This window comes from Salmo salar, chromosome 18 (assembly GCF_965601325.2).
Source record: "Salmo salar chromosome 18, fSalSal1, whole genome shotgun sequence".
NCBI classification, from domain to species: domain Eukaryota; kingdom Metazoa; phylum Chordata; class Actinopteri; order Salmoniformes; family Salmonidae; genus Salmo; species Salmo salar.
In genome coordinates, this window is record NC_138308.1 from 28,129,352 (window position 1) to 28,143,875 (window position 14,524).

The 14,524-nt window shown below is 50.5% G+C and overlaps 1 protein-coding gene across 3 annotated transcripts in view; it reads right to left on the reverse strand.

Moving 5' to 3' along the window:
- LOC106577160 (sodium/calcium exchanger 1) overlaps positions 1-14,524 on the reverse strand; it is a 207,950-nt gene that overhangs the window by 145,908 nt on the left and 47,518 nt on the right. The window lies entirely within an intron of this gene.

Consider the following 14,524-nt stretch of genomic DNA (forward strand, 5'->3'; position numbering starts at 1 on the left):
CCAGAGACCAGCCAGAGACCACTCAGAGACCACCCAGGGACCACCCAGGGACCACCCAGAGACCACCCAGAGACCACCCAGAGACCACCCAGAGACTTCTCAGAGTCGAGCCAGAGACCACCCAGAGACCACTCAGAGACCAGCCAGAGACCCCCCAAAGACCACCCAGAGACCACCCAGAGACCAGCCAGAGACCTGGGATATTGGGTCTAATCCATAGTCTGGGAAATGGGGCATCTTCATCTTGTGCCTTTTTGTAGTAACGCTTGAGCATAAACCACTCTTCTGCTGACAGAGCCTTCCTGCAACTTCCCAGCAGTTGTGAGACAATCCTTTCCGACCTCACCCTCAAATGTTCAGCCACCCGTCCTCCATCCATTAGTGTGGGCCCAGCCATGTCCATTAACTTCCGTAGGGTGGTGATTTTGCCCTTCAGCAGCATCTTGGAGAAATGTGGAGCAGCTTCAGTTGTACAGTCCAGTCTTGCCCCATACACCAGAGGTTCCTCCAACAGCCAATGCACGGACTCTGCCTTAGTGCGTCTGGACACTAGAAATCTGTCTACTGTCAACCAAAAATAAAAAATAAAATATCCTTGTTTAAATCTAATCCCCCTGCCTTCTGTAATACCAGACCTGCCACCCCTCTCCACACCACATGTTTTGGTCCATAAAGCAACCTTTGAATAAACTGAAACCGGAAAGCAGCAGCCCTACTAGCAACATGTACAAGACCTTGTCCCCCCTCCTCTTTTGACAAATACAAAACACTTTGTGGAACCCAATGATATTTATCCCCTAAAAAAATCTACAATAATTGCCTGTAATTGCCAGATGGTGTCTCCATACATGACAACCGAGGCCACAGTGCAGAGGAAACCACAGTGTTAACAATAATAGTACGCCCCCTGTATGACATTCTAGATAAAAACCAACACCATCTCCTCATCCTCTCTTCCACCATTTCAACCACCCCATTCCATTTTTCTTCCAAAGTCCCCTTATCCCCTAGGTACACTCTAAGATACTTAAAACCTCCCTTACACCATTCCAATCCCCCTGGCAAAGCCATGATCCCTCCAGACCATTTCCCAATCTGTAAAATGTACCTTTGCAGAGGATATTCCCTTAAACCGATCAACCATGAGACTCAAACTATCAGGATAGGCTGAGAGACCAATAGGAGGAATATCCTCTGAAAGGTTCACCCCTTCAATGTGACTTCTAATGCCATTTAGTAGTGGCTCTATAGCGATGGCATACAACATTCTGGACAACGAACACCCCTGCCTAATTCCTCTACACACTTTAAAAGGAGCACTCAAGCCACCGTTAACTTTCAACAGACTTTCAATGTCACCATATATCACCCTGATCATGGCAATAAAACCAGAGCTGAAATCAAAAGCCTCAAAAGTGCGCCATAGGTATTGATGTTCAACTCGGTCAGATGCCTTTTCCTGATCAATTGAAATTAGACCAGCATCCAACCCAAGAGCCCTAGAGACATCCAGAAAATCCAGAATCAGGGAAATGTTATCCCCATCTGCCTGCCAGGAACACAGTAGGACTGGTCCGTATGATTTGAAATGTTAACCCCTAACTGCCTGCCAGGAACACAGTAGGACTGGTCCGTATGATTTGAAATGTTATCCCCATCTGCCTGCCAGGAACACAGTAGGACTGGTCCGTATGATTTGAAATGTTATCCCCTAACTGCCTGCCAGGAACACAGTAGGACTGGTCCGTATGATTTGAAATGTTATCCCCATCTGCCTGCCAGGAACACAGTAGGACTGGTCCGTATGATTTGCCCCATCACCTCCCTCAGCCTGTTTGACAAAGCATTAGACAGGATCTTATAATCAGTGCACATTAAGGCCACCGGCCTCCAGTTCTTCACCTCCTTAGGGTCACCCTTTTTTGGCAGTAGGGTGAGGACAGCCCTTCTGTAGCTTATCGGTAGTAACCCTGGGGTCAAACTATCGTTAACTACTGCTAGCTAATCCTCTCCCAACATAGCCCCAAAAGACTTACAAAAGTCAACAGGAAGCTCATCAATACCCGGTGCCCTTCCATTTTCCATGCCTTTTAATGCAGTGTATAGCTCCTGCAAAGACAATGGTTGCTCTAATTCAACCTGAGCTTCTGCAGCCACCTGTGGGAGCCCATCAAGGAACTGTTGTGTCAATGTTTTAACCTCTTTGTACTCACACTTGTAGAGCTCAGCATAGAACTCTACTGCCCTCTTTCTAATTCCACTTGGGCTAGTGAGCTCCTGTCCAACAGCTGATTTCAGGCAAGTAATAATTATTTGTTGTCCATTCTTTTTCTCTAAACCAAAGAAAAATTTGGATGAGGCATCCATTTCAGAGATTCCCCGAAACGTACTTCTCACCAGTGCCCCCTGTGCTCTGATACCCAGCAGGTCTGCCAGTGCCCCCTGTGCTCTGATACCCAGCAGGTCTGCCAGTGCCCCCTGTGCTCTGATACCCAGCAGGTCTGCCAGTGCCCCCTGTGCTCTGATACCCAGCAGGTCTGCCAATGCCCCCTGTGCTCTGATACCCAGCAGGTCTGCCAGTGCCCCCTGTGCTCTGATACCCAGCAGGTCTGCCAGTGCCCCCTGTGCTCTGATACCCAGCAGGTCTGCCAGTGCCCCCTGTGCTCTGATACCCAGCAGGTCTGCCAGTGCCCCCTGTGCTCTGATACCCAGCAGGTCTGCCAATGCCCCCTGTGCTCTGATACCCAGCAGGTCTGCCAGTGAGGCTTTGTTCCTCTTGAGTGTCTGAGTATGTCCTCGATCTCCTGTGGTCTCAACTAACATCAGGAGTTCCACTATTTCAGACTGTAGGGCGTTCAATGATCTGCTGAAAAACTCTGGTGACATTCATCGTGTACTGATTACATATTTGTTGAATCCGGATTTTCCCTGTATCCCGACACTGTTGAAGGGATACAAAACTGGTCTTTTCAGACCTCTGCCTCCCCCAGAAAAAACTAAAACATTTCCTGAAGTGAGCATCACTCAATAAAGTTATATTAAAAAGCCAATATGCACTTTGGGGTTTTACAGCGTTAATGAACACCACCTCTGTTACTAAACAATGATCAGAAAATCCCACTGGTGTTATCACACTTGATTTACAGACCTGAGATTGATGCTCAAAACAATAAAACCTATCTAACCTGGACAGAGAGATGGTGTTCTCTCTCACATTGGCTCACGTGTACTGTCTCGTGCCTCCATTTTGACTCCGCCAAATATCGCATTGTTCATGTGTTACAATAAGGCGTTTTAAAAAGGTTATTGAGGCTATATGAGGTTCTTTTGTGATTTCTATCTAAATTACTGACTGTACATTTAAAATCCTCTGCAAGAAATGAATCATCCTCAGTATTACATTTCTCAACGGTATTTGATAATGTCTCTAAAAAACATACCCTCTCAACTGCCACTACTGGGGCATATACATTTATAAAACACATAGTGAGGTTTTCATACCTCACTCTAACTTTTAATAACCTCCCCTCAACTACCTCTTCAACCTCATATGACAAAGGCAAAAAAAAATTTTGAGAACAGGATGGCCACACCCCCACTACACACGACTACTGCCCCCCCCCACTCCTGTTGCCACAATACTTCATTTTATGTCACTTACTTTTCCCTTTATTAACTCATACACTACAGCTCTTTTTTTCCCGTCTCTCGCCCCATTTACATTTAAAGAAGAAATCTTAAAACTGCTCATGGCTGGAAAAAAAAGACAGAAAAAAAAGATAGGAAGCCAAAACTCTTTACAGAGTTAAGACTGCGACTGAACTCTTTCATTTCCTTTAGAATGTACCTCACTTGTCAATCTTGTGACCACTTTCTTTAGTCTAGCAATTCCTGGGCTTGTCAAACCTCCCCCCGTTATTTTTGACAGAAACTTTGTTGATTCAATAAACAATTCACTTTCAGGAAAAAAAATCCATTATAATCCTGCATATATTTCTTCCCTTTTGTCAAATTCAGAAATTGACGTACCTTTTTAATCCCATAACTCCCTTCCAAACCATTTCATCCCCAGAAGAAAACTCCATCCTGTTTATCCTCAACTGACCTATCAATCTCTACCTTCCTGTTAGAATTAGAACCTTCATCACCCCTTAAATTCTTCCTCTTCCTACTCTGTACTTTGAAAACAGCTGCTTCATTTTCCATTGCTTCACTCTCCTCTTGAACTCTCATTTCATTCTCCAGCACCTCCTCAGCGACCTCAATCACAGTCTCACCTACTGTTTCCCCCCGTCTTTTCCCTGCTCTACCACAACTGCCCCTGTAGCCCCGCTCTATTTCCTATTTTTCCCACCACATCTGGCCTTCTCCTGAACCCTTAGCCTGTTCATCCTTTCTCAGTGGTGCTTCAGCTGCACCAGCGCTAGAGCTGCTACCGGGCTCTGCACTGTCGTTCTCTGGACAGTTACGCACCAAATGCCCCTCTCTTCCACACCCAAAGCATTTCACTGATTCAGTAGAAGCGTAAAACACATAATCAAACCCATCAAGCTTTAAACTGAACGCTAAATTCAGTTGGTCAGTATCCTTCTTTAAAATCATGTGCTCTTGTCTCCTATGAGATACGACATGTTTCAGGAGATTTGCATCCCAAAAGAACCTTCTTTATTGCAGATACAAGTTCTCCATGAGGAGATAACTCTCGCTCCAACACTTCATCTCTAACAAATGGTGGCACGTTAGAAAGTATAACTTTCTTCTCCGGATTCATAAGAGGGAACACAGACGTCTGTGTCTCCAGCAACACCCCTCTCAACTATCGTATTCACCTTTTCAGTGGAATCTAAGAATATTACTACAGCGCTATTCATCCATGAGGCTAATTTTATGCTATCATACCCAATGATAGCGCCCACTGCTAAGCTACATTCTCCCACGGATCACCCTGCTGCAGCGGGAATCTTCACCCCATGGCGCCGACTTAGTTTTTCAGACACCTCCACGAGTGGCCATTACAACGCTTTTCGCTGGTTATGCCCTGGAGAGAACCAACCTGAACGATCCCACCACCCCTATACGTGCTTAGTGATAGTGAGACAACATAACCTTAAAACAACTCAACTACTCAATATATATACTGCTCAAAAAAATAAAGGGAACACTTAAACAACACATCCTAGATCTGAATGAAAGAAATCATCTTATTAAATACTTTTTTCTTTACATAGTTGAATGTGCTGACAACAAAATCACTCAAAAATAATCAATGGAAATCTAATTTATCAACCCATGGAGGTCTGGATTTGGAGTCACACTCAAAATTAAAGTGGAAAATCACACTACAGGCTGATCCAACTTTGATGTAATGTCCTTAAAACAAGTCAAAATGAGGCTCAGTAGTGTGTGTGGCCTCCACGTGCCTGTATGACCTCCCTACAACACCTGGGCATGCTCCTGATGAGGTGCGGATGGTCTCCTGAGGGATCTCCTCCCAGACCTGGACTAAAGCATCCGCCAACTCCTGGACAGTCTGTGGTGCAACGTGGCGTTGGTGGATGGAGCAAGACATGATGTCCCAGATGTGCTCAATTGGATTCAGGTTTGGGGAACGGACGGGCCAGTCCATAGCATCAATGCCTTCCTCTTGCAGGAACTGCTGACACACTCCAGCCACATGAGGTCTAGCATTGTCTTGCATTAGGAGGAACCCAGGGCCAACCGCACCAGCATATGGTCTCACAAGGGGTCTGTGAATCTCATCTCGGTACCTAATGGCAGTCAGGCTACCTCTGGCGAGCACATGGAGGGCTGTGCGGCCCCCCAAAGAAATGCCACCCCACACCATGACTGACCCACTGCCAAACCGGTCATGCTAGAGGATGTTGCAGGCAGCAGAACGTTCTCCACGGCGTCTCCAGACTCTGTCACGTCTGTCACGTATTCAGTGTGAACCTGCTTTCATCTGTGAAGAGCACAGGGTGCCAGTGCCGAATTTGCCAATCTTGGTGTTCTCTGGCAAATGCCAAACATCCTGCACGGTGTTTGGCTGTAAGCACAACCCCCACCTGTGGACGTCGGGCCCTCATACCACCCTCATGGAGTCTGTTTCTGACCGTTTGAGCAGACACATGCACATTTGTGGCCTGCTGGAGGTCATTTTGCAGGGCTCTGGCAGTGCTTCTCCTGCTCCTCCTTGCACAAAGGCGGAGGTAGCGATCCTGCTGCTGGGTTGTTGCCCTCCTACGGCCTCCTCCACATCTCCTGATATACTGGTCTGTCTCCTGGTAGCGCCTCCATGCTCTGGACACTACGCTGACAGACACAGCAAACCTTCTTGCCACAGCTCGCATTGATGTGCCATCCTGGATGAGCTGCACTACCTGAGCCACTTGTGTGGGTTGTAGACTCCGTCTCATGCTACCACTAGAGTGAAAGTACTGCCAGCATTCAAAAGTGACCAAAACATCAGCCAGGAAGCATAGGAACTGAGAAATGGTCTGTGGTCCCCACCTGCAGAACCACTCCTTTATTGGGGGTGTCTTGCTAATTGCCTATAATTTCCACCTGTTGTCTATTCCATTTGCACAACAGCATGTGAAATGTATTGTCAATCAGTGTTGCTTCCTAAGTGGACAGTTTGATTTCACAGAAGTGTGATTGACTAGGAGTTACATTGTGTTGTTTAAGTGTTCCCTTTATTTTTTTGAGCAGTGTATATTTATTTATACACAGCGAAACCCTATAGAGTGAAAAGAAAACCAGTTGCTCCCACAATCGCTCCTGCTTCCCGACTCACATCCAGCATGCACTCTGACGAGAGAGAGCGAGAGAGCAAGAGAGAGAGCGAGAGAGAGAGGGAGGGAGAGAAAGAGAGAGAGCGAGAGAGAGAGAGAGGGAGGGAGAGAGGCGGAGTGAGAGAAAGAGCGAGAGAGAGAGAGAGAAAGACAGAGAGAGAGATTTGAGAAATAGGGAGAGAGAGAGAATAAGGAGGAATGATGCTAAAGGGATGGAGAGGCTGAGTCACAACCTTCAAGGTGTGTGTGTACTTGAGTGTGTGTATGTGTGTGTGTGTGTGTGTGTGTGTGTGTGTGTATGTGTGTATGTTAACAGAGCTGGGCAGCAGGGATGACACGTCCCCTGGTCACTGGTCTCCTCTCTCTCTGACAGACGGAGACAGACAGCTCAATCCCAGGGGAGCAGGGTCTGGCAACGATCAAATGGAATGTGACAGACGGAGACAGACAGCTCAATCCCAGGGGAGCAGGATCTGGCAACGATCAAATGGAATGTGACAGACGGAGACAGACAGCTCAATCCCAGGGGAGCAGGATCTGGCAACGATCAAATGGAATGTGACAGACGGAGCACACAGTTATCGATTACACTCCAGCTAGCATCACAGCTCTCTCTCTCTGTGTGTGTGTCTCTCTCTCTCTCTCTCTCTTGCGCTCTCTCTCTTGCGCTCTCTCTCTCGCGCTCTCTCTCTCTCGCGCTCTCTCTCTCGCGCTCTCTCTCTCGCGCTCTCTCTCTCTCTTGTGCTCTCTCTCACACTCTCTCTCTCTTGCGCTCTCTCTCTCTTGCGCTCTCTCTCTCTCTCTCTCGAGCTCTGTCTCTCTCTCGAGCTCTGTCTCTCTCTCGAGCTCTGTCTCTCTCTTGCGCGCTCTCTCTGTTCTTCTTTCAGATAGTACATACATACAGCTGTCTTCTCTCATCTTTGATTTGCATCTACATATCTCCTCTTGTCACACACGCTCTCTTCCCTTTTTGGTTCAACCTCCATTTATCTTATCCTCTGCCCTTCTTCCCCTTCTTCTTACTAAGTCTCCAGGCCACACTATAGGTCACTCTGTCATTTGATGCTCAGTGAGCTGAGTGTACCCCATGCTACGGGCCAGAGACAAAGGGGCAGAGAGAGAGAAGGAGGGGCAGAGAGAGATAGGTGGAGAGAGAGAGAGGAAGGGGGAGGGAGAGAGGGAATAGGAGGGAGAGAGAGGGAATGGGAGGCAGAGAGAAGGAGGGGCAGAGAGAGAGGGAGAGGGGTAGAAAGATAGAGAAAGAGAGAGAAGGAGGGGCAGAGAGAGAGAGAGGGAGGGAGTGAGAGAGAGAGAAGAGAGGGAGAGAGAGAGGAGGGGGAGAGAGAGAAGGAGGGGAGAGAGAGAGGGAGGGGGGAGAGAGAGAGAAGGAGGGGCAGAGAGAGCAGGAAAGAGAGAAAAGGAGAGAGAGAAGAGGAGAGAGAGAGGAGAGAGAGAGAGAGAGAGAGAGGGAGAGAGAGAAGAGGAGAGAGAGGGAGATATAAAAGTTTGGCAGAGAGAGAGGGATGGAATGAAAGGAAAAGTATTAAAAAATATATATATATTCCTGAAATGTAAATAAATCCTGTCTCCCAAAGGGAGGGCAAAAGAGGGGGAATTCAATTTACCGTAAGGAGTGAGCAAGAACAGGTCAATCAGATATACTGTTTATCACAGCCGGATAGGATTGCTGATAAATCCTCATGATACCCCCTCCCCCACTGCACACACACCCCCACAGACGCATACACACATACACACCAGAATGTACACAAACACACACCCACGCACACACACCCACAGACGCATGCACACATACACACCAGAATGTACACACACACACCCACGCACACACACCCACAGACGCATACACACATACACACCAGAATGTACACAAACACACACACCAACACAGACGCATGCACACATACACACCAGAATGTACACAAACACACACCCACGCACACATACACACCAGAATGTACACAAACACACACCCACGCACACACACCCACAGACTCATGCACACATACACATAAGAATGTGCACACATACACATAAGAATGTACACACACACACAGCTCTGCGGCCAAATCAATTATGTCAGGCTAGGGAAGACATCTATCCCATAATGCCCAGTGATGTGAGACACACAGGGTCTCTGGTGGTTAGAATCAAGGTACAAGCCCTACTGTCCTGTAGTCATAGGCCACGTCAACATAACCAACAGTGGGCAAACCATGACTACATCCCCAACGGGAGGATGATGGAAACAGAGAGGGGTAGAGAGTGACAGAGGGAGAGAGGGGTGGAGAGTGACAGAGGGAGAGAGGGGTGGAGAGTGATAGAGGGAGAGAGGGGTGGAGCGTGATAGAGGGAGAGAGGGGTAGAGAGTGCCAGAGGGAGAGAGGGGTAGAGAGTGCCAGAGGGAGAGAGGGGTAGAGAGTGATAGAGGGAGAGAGGGGTGGAGAGTGATAGAGGGAGAGAGGGGTGGAGAGTGATAGAGGGAGAGAGGGGTGGAGCGTGATAGAGGGAGAGAGGGGTAGAGAGTGCCAGAGGGAGAGAGGGGTAGAGAGTGCCAGAGGGAGAGAGGGGTAGAGAGTGATAGAGGGAGAGAGGGGTGGAGAGTGATAGAGGGAGAGAGGGGTGGAGAGTGATAGAGGGAGAGAGGGGTGGAGAGTGATAGAGGGAGAGAGGGGTGGAGAGTGATAGAGGGAGAGAGGGGTGGAGAGTGATAGAGGGAGAGAGGGGTGGAGAGTGATAGAGGGAGAGAGGGGTGGAGAGTGATAGAGGGAGAGAGGGGTGGAGAGTGATAGAGGGAGAGAGGGGTGGAGAGTGATAGAGGGAGAGAGGGGTGGAGAGTGACAGAGGGAGAGAGGGGTAGAGAGTGACAGAGGGAGAGAGGGGTGGAGAGTGACAGAGGGAGAGAGGGGTGGAGAGTGATAGAGGGAGAGAGGGGTGGAGAATGATAGAGGGAGAGAGGGGTGGAGAGTGATAGAGGGAGAGAGGGGTGGAGAGTGATAGAGGGAGAGAGGGGTGGAGAGTGATAGAGGGAGAGAGGGGTGGAGAGTGATAGAGGGAGAGAGGGGTGAGAGTGATAGAGGGAGAGAGGGTAGAGAGTGATAGAAGGAGAGAGGGGTGGAGAGTGATAGAAGGAGAGAGGGGTAGAGAGTGATAGAGGGAGAGAGGGGTGGAGAGTGATAGAGGGAGAGAGGGGTGGAGAGTGATAGAGGGAGAGAGGGGTGGAGAGTGACAGAGGGAGAGAGGGGTAGAGAGTGACAGAGGGAGAGAGGGGTGGAGAGTGACAGAGGGAGAGAGGGGTAGAGAGTGCCAGAGGGAGAGAGGGGTAGAGAGTGCCAGAGGGAGAGAGGGGTAGAGAGTGATAGAGGGAGAGAGGGGTGGAGAGTGATAGAAGGAGCAAGGGGTGGAGAGTGATAGAGGGAAAGAGGGGTGGAGAATGATAGAGGGAGAGAGGGGTGGAGAATGATAGAGGGAGAGAGGGGTAGAGAGTGATAGAGGGAGAGAGGGGTGGAGCGTGATAGAGGGAGAGAGGGGTGGAGCGTGATAGAGGAGAGAGGGGTAGAGAGTGATAGAGGGAGAGAGGGGTGGAGAGTGATAGAGGGAGAGAGGGGTGGAGAGTGATAGAGGGAGAGAGGGTGGAGAGTGATAGAGGGAGAGAGGGTGGAGAGTGATAGAAGGAGAGAGGGGTGGAGAGTGATAGAGGGAGAGAGGGGTGGAGAGTGACAGAGGGAGAGAGGGGTAGAGAGTGACAGAGGGAGAGAGGGGTAGAGAGTGCCAGAGGGAGAGAGGGGTAGAGAGTGATAGAGGGAGAGAGGGGTAGAGAGTGATAGAGGGAGAGAGGGGTGGAGAGTGATAGAAGGAGCGAGGGGTGGAGAGTGATAGAGGGAGAGAGGGGTGGAGAATGATAGAGGGAGAGAGGGGTGGAGAATGATAGAGGGAGAGAGGGGTAGAGAGTGATAGAGGGAGAGAGGGGTGGAGAGTGATAGAGGGAGAGAGGATGGAGAGTGATAGAAGGAGAGAGGGGTGGAGAGTGACAGAGGGAGAGAGGTGTGGAGAGTGATAGAGGGAGAGAGGGGTAGAGAGTGATAGAGGGAGAGAGGGGTGGAGAGTGATAGAAGGAGCGAGGGGTGGAGAGTGATAGAAGGAGCGAGGGGTGGAGAGTGATAGAGGGAGAGAGGGGTAGAGAGTGATAGAGGGAGAGAGGGGTGGAGAGTGATAGAAGGAGCGAGGGGTGGAGAGTGATAGAAGGAGCGAGGGGTGGAGAGTGATAGAGGGAGAGAGGGGTAGAGAGTGACAGAGGGAGAGAGGGGTAGAGAGTGACAGAGGGAGAGATGGGTAGAGAGTGATTGTGGGATAGAGGTATAGAGAGTGATAGAGGGAGAGAGGGGTAGAGAGTAACAGAGGGAGAGAGGGGTGGAGAGTGTTAAAGGGAGAGAGGGGTGGAGAGTGATAGAGGGGTGGAGCGTGAAAGAGGGAGAGAGGGGTGGAGAGTGATAGAGGGGTGGAGCGTGAAAGAGGGAGAGAGGGTGGAGAGTGACAGAGGGAGAGAGGGGTGGAGAGTGATAGAGGGAGAGAGAGTGGAGAGTGATAGAGGGAGAGAGGGGTGGAGAGTGATAGAGGGGTGGAGCGTGAAAGAGGGAGAGAGGGTGGAGAGTGATGAGAGGGAGAGAGGGGTGGAGAGTGACAGAGGGAGAGAGGGTGGAGAGTGACAGAGGGAGAGAGGGGTGGAGAGTGACAGAGGGAGAGAGGGGTGGAGAGTGACAGAGGGAGAGAGGGGTGGAGAGTGACAGAGGGAGAGAGGGTGGAGAGTGACAGAGTGATAGAGGGGTGGAGCGTGAAAGAGGGAGAGGGGTGGAGAGTGTTAGAGGGAGAGAGGGTGGAGCGTGAAAGAGTGGAGAGGGGTGGAGAGTGTTAGAGGGAGAGAGGGTGGAGAGTGTTAGAGGGAGAGAGGGGTGGAGAGTGACAGAGGGAGAGAGGGGTGGAGAGTGATAGAGGGGTGGAGCGTGAAAGAGGGAGAGGGGTGGAGAGTGTTAGAGGGAGAGAGGGGTGGAGAGTGATAGAGGGGTGGAGCGTGAAAGAGGGAGAGGGGTGGAGAGTGTTAGAGGGAGAGAGGGTGGAGAGTGTTAGAGGGAGAGAGGGGTGGAGAGTGACAGAGGGAGAGAGGGGTGGAGAGTGACAGAGGGAGAGAGTTGGGAGCAAAATAGAAAAACAGATGAAAAAGAAAGGATGGAAGGTCTCTCGTCATTTAATTGGGTTGAATTATATGCTGATTTAGCTATATTATTAGTAGGCATGTCAGTGAAGGATAATTGAATTGAAAGAAAGAAACAACAGGAGAGAGATGGTGAGAAAGTGTATGTGTGTGTGTGTGTGTGTGTGTGTGTGTGTCTGGCTCAGAGAGAGACAGGCTGCATGGAAACTGCCCTCCATGTCGTCCTTTGTGTGTGCGTTACTGTGCGTGCATGTGTGTGCTCATGTCTTATGGTGCAATGTAATTCACCAGGGCCAACACAAACATGTTCTCCAGTCAGCTCCACTACTCTCTAGATCAGGTCATTTATCACTGTTAGACTAGGGAGACAACACTGTCACACACTGTCATAAAATAAGTTGTACTCATCCTTGAAAATGTCGTACTGGAGAGAAGAGGACCAAGGCGCAGCGAGACTGTGAATACTCATACTTTAATAGACTCCAGTAAGGCATCCACAGGAAAACAATAACTCGACAATAACAGTCTGACTAGGCACACGGCTAAGCACAGAACAATTCCCCACAAACCCCAGTGACAAACAACTCCTACATATGTGACTCCCAATCAGGAACAACGATTCCCAGCTGTTCCTGATCAGGAGTCACAAGACACACACCAGACTGCCACGTCCTGACCCCCAAACTACTACACCAGCTCCATCTGCTGGTCAGGACGTGACAGTACCCCCCCCCCCCCAAGGTGCAGACCCCGGAATGCACCTAAAAAAGAAAAACAAGAAAAATCCCCAATACCCCAACAAAAACCCAACAAACAATAACCCCTAAACCATAAGGGAGGGAAGGGAGGGTGGCTGCCGTCAACGACGGCACTGTGCTACACCCTCCCTCCCCAACCCACCTATCCTGGAGGTGGCTCAGGTGCAGGCCGTTCCAGGCTGTCGGGGCAGTCTGGCAACTCGGGACAGTCGGGGCAGTCTGGCAACTCGGGACAATCTGGCAACTCGGGGCAGTCTGGCAACTCGGGGCAGTCGAGGCAGTCTGGCAACTCGGGACAGTCGGGCAACTCGGGACAGTCGGGCAACTCGGGACAGTCGGGGCAGTCTGGCAACTCGGGACAGTCGGGGCAGTCTGGCAACTCGGGACAGTCGGGGCAGTCTGGCACTCGGGACAGTCGGGACAGTCGGGGCAGTCGGGACAGTCGGGCAGTCTGGCACTCGGGACAGTCGGGGCAGTCTGGCCACTCGGGACAGTCGGGGCAGTCTGGCCACTCCGGCAGGTCAGGGCAGTCTGGCCACTCCGGCAGGTCAGGGCAGTCTGGCCACTCCGGCAGGTCAGCGCAGTCTGGCCACTCCGGCAGTTCAGCGCAGTCTGGCCACTCCGGCAGTTCAGCGCAGTCTGGCCACTCCGGCAGTTCAGCGCAGTCTGGCCACTCCGGCAGTTCAGCGTAGTCTGGCCACTCCGGCAGTTCAGCGCAGTCTGACCTCTCTGGCGACCTTTGACTGGCGGGCAGCTCTGACGACTGTTGACTGGCGGGCAGCTTTGACGACTGTTGACTGGCGGGCAGCTCTGGTGACGACTGTTGACTGGCGGGCAGCTCTGGTGACGACTGTTGACTGGCGGGCAGCTCTGGTGACGACTGTTGACTGGCGGGCAGCTCTGGTGACGACTGTTGACTGGCGGGCAACTCTGGTGACGACTGTTGACTGGCGGGCAGCTCTGGTGACGACTGTTGACTGGCGGGCAGCTCTGGTGACGACTGTTGACTGGCGGGCAGCTCTGGCGACTGTTGACTGGCGGGCAGCTCTTGCCCCGTCAAACAGCCCTTGTGCCCCCCCCTAAAAAAATTATTGGGGGTGCCTCTCGGTCTCCCTTACCTCACCAGCCTTCTTCCGCTGCTTGGTCCTTTTTTGGTGGGGAATTCTGTCATAAAATAAGTTGTACTCATCCTTGAAAATGTCGTACTGGAGAGAAGAGGACCAAGGCGAAGCGAGACTGTGAATACTCATACTTTAATAGACTCCAGTAAGGCATCCACAGGAAAACAATAACTCGACAATAACAGTCTTACTAGGCACACGGCTAAGCACAGAACAATTCCCCACGAACCCCAGTGACAAACAACTCCTACATATGTGACTCCCAATCAGGAACAACGATTCCCAGCTGTTCCTGATCAGGAGTCACAAGACACACACCAGACTGCCACGTCCTGACCCCCAAACTACTACACCAGCTCCATCTGCTGGTCAGGACGTGACACCACACACACACACACACACACACACACACACACACACACACACACACACACACACACACACACACACACACACACACACACACACACACACACACACACACACACACACACACACACACACACCCCTCAGAAATAGCAGGCAAGCCTACAGGAATGTTTATACCAGGGGTTCTCAAAGTGGGGTCCCCAGATCTCAAAATATAAAAAAACTATTTGAACTAAATACTTTTTATTTACA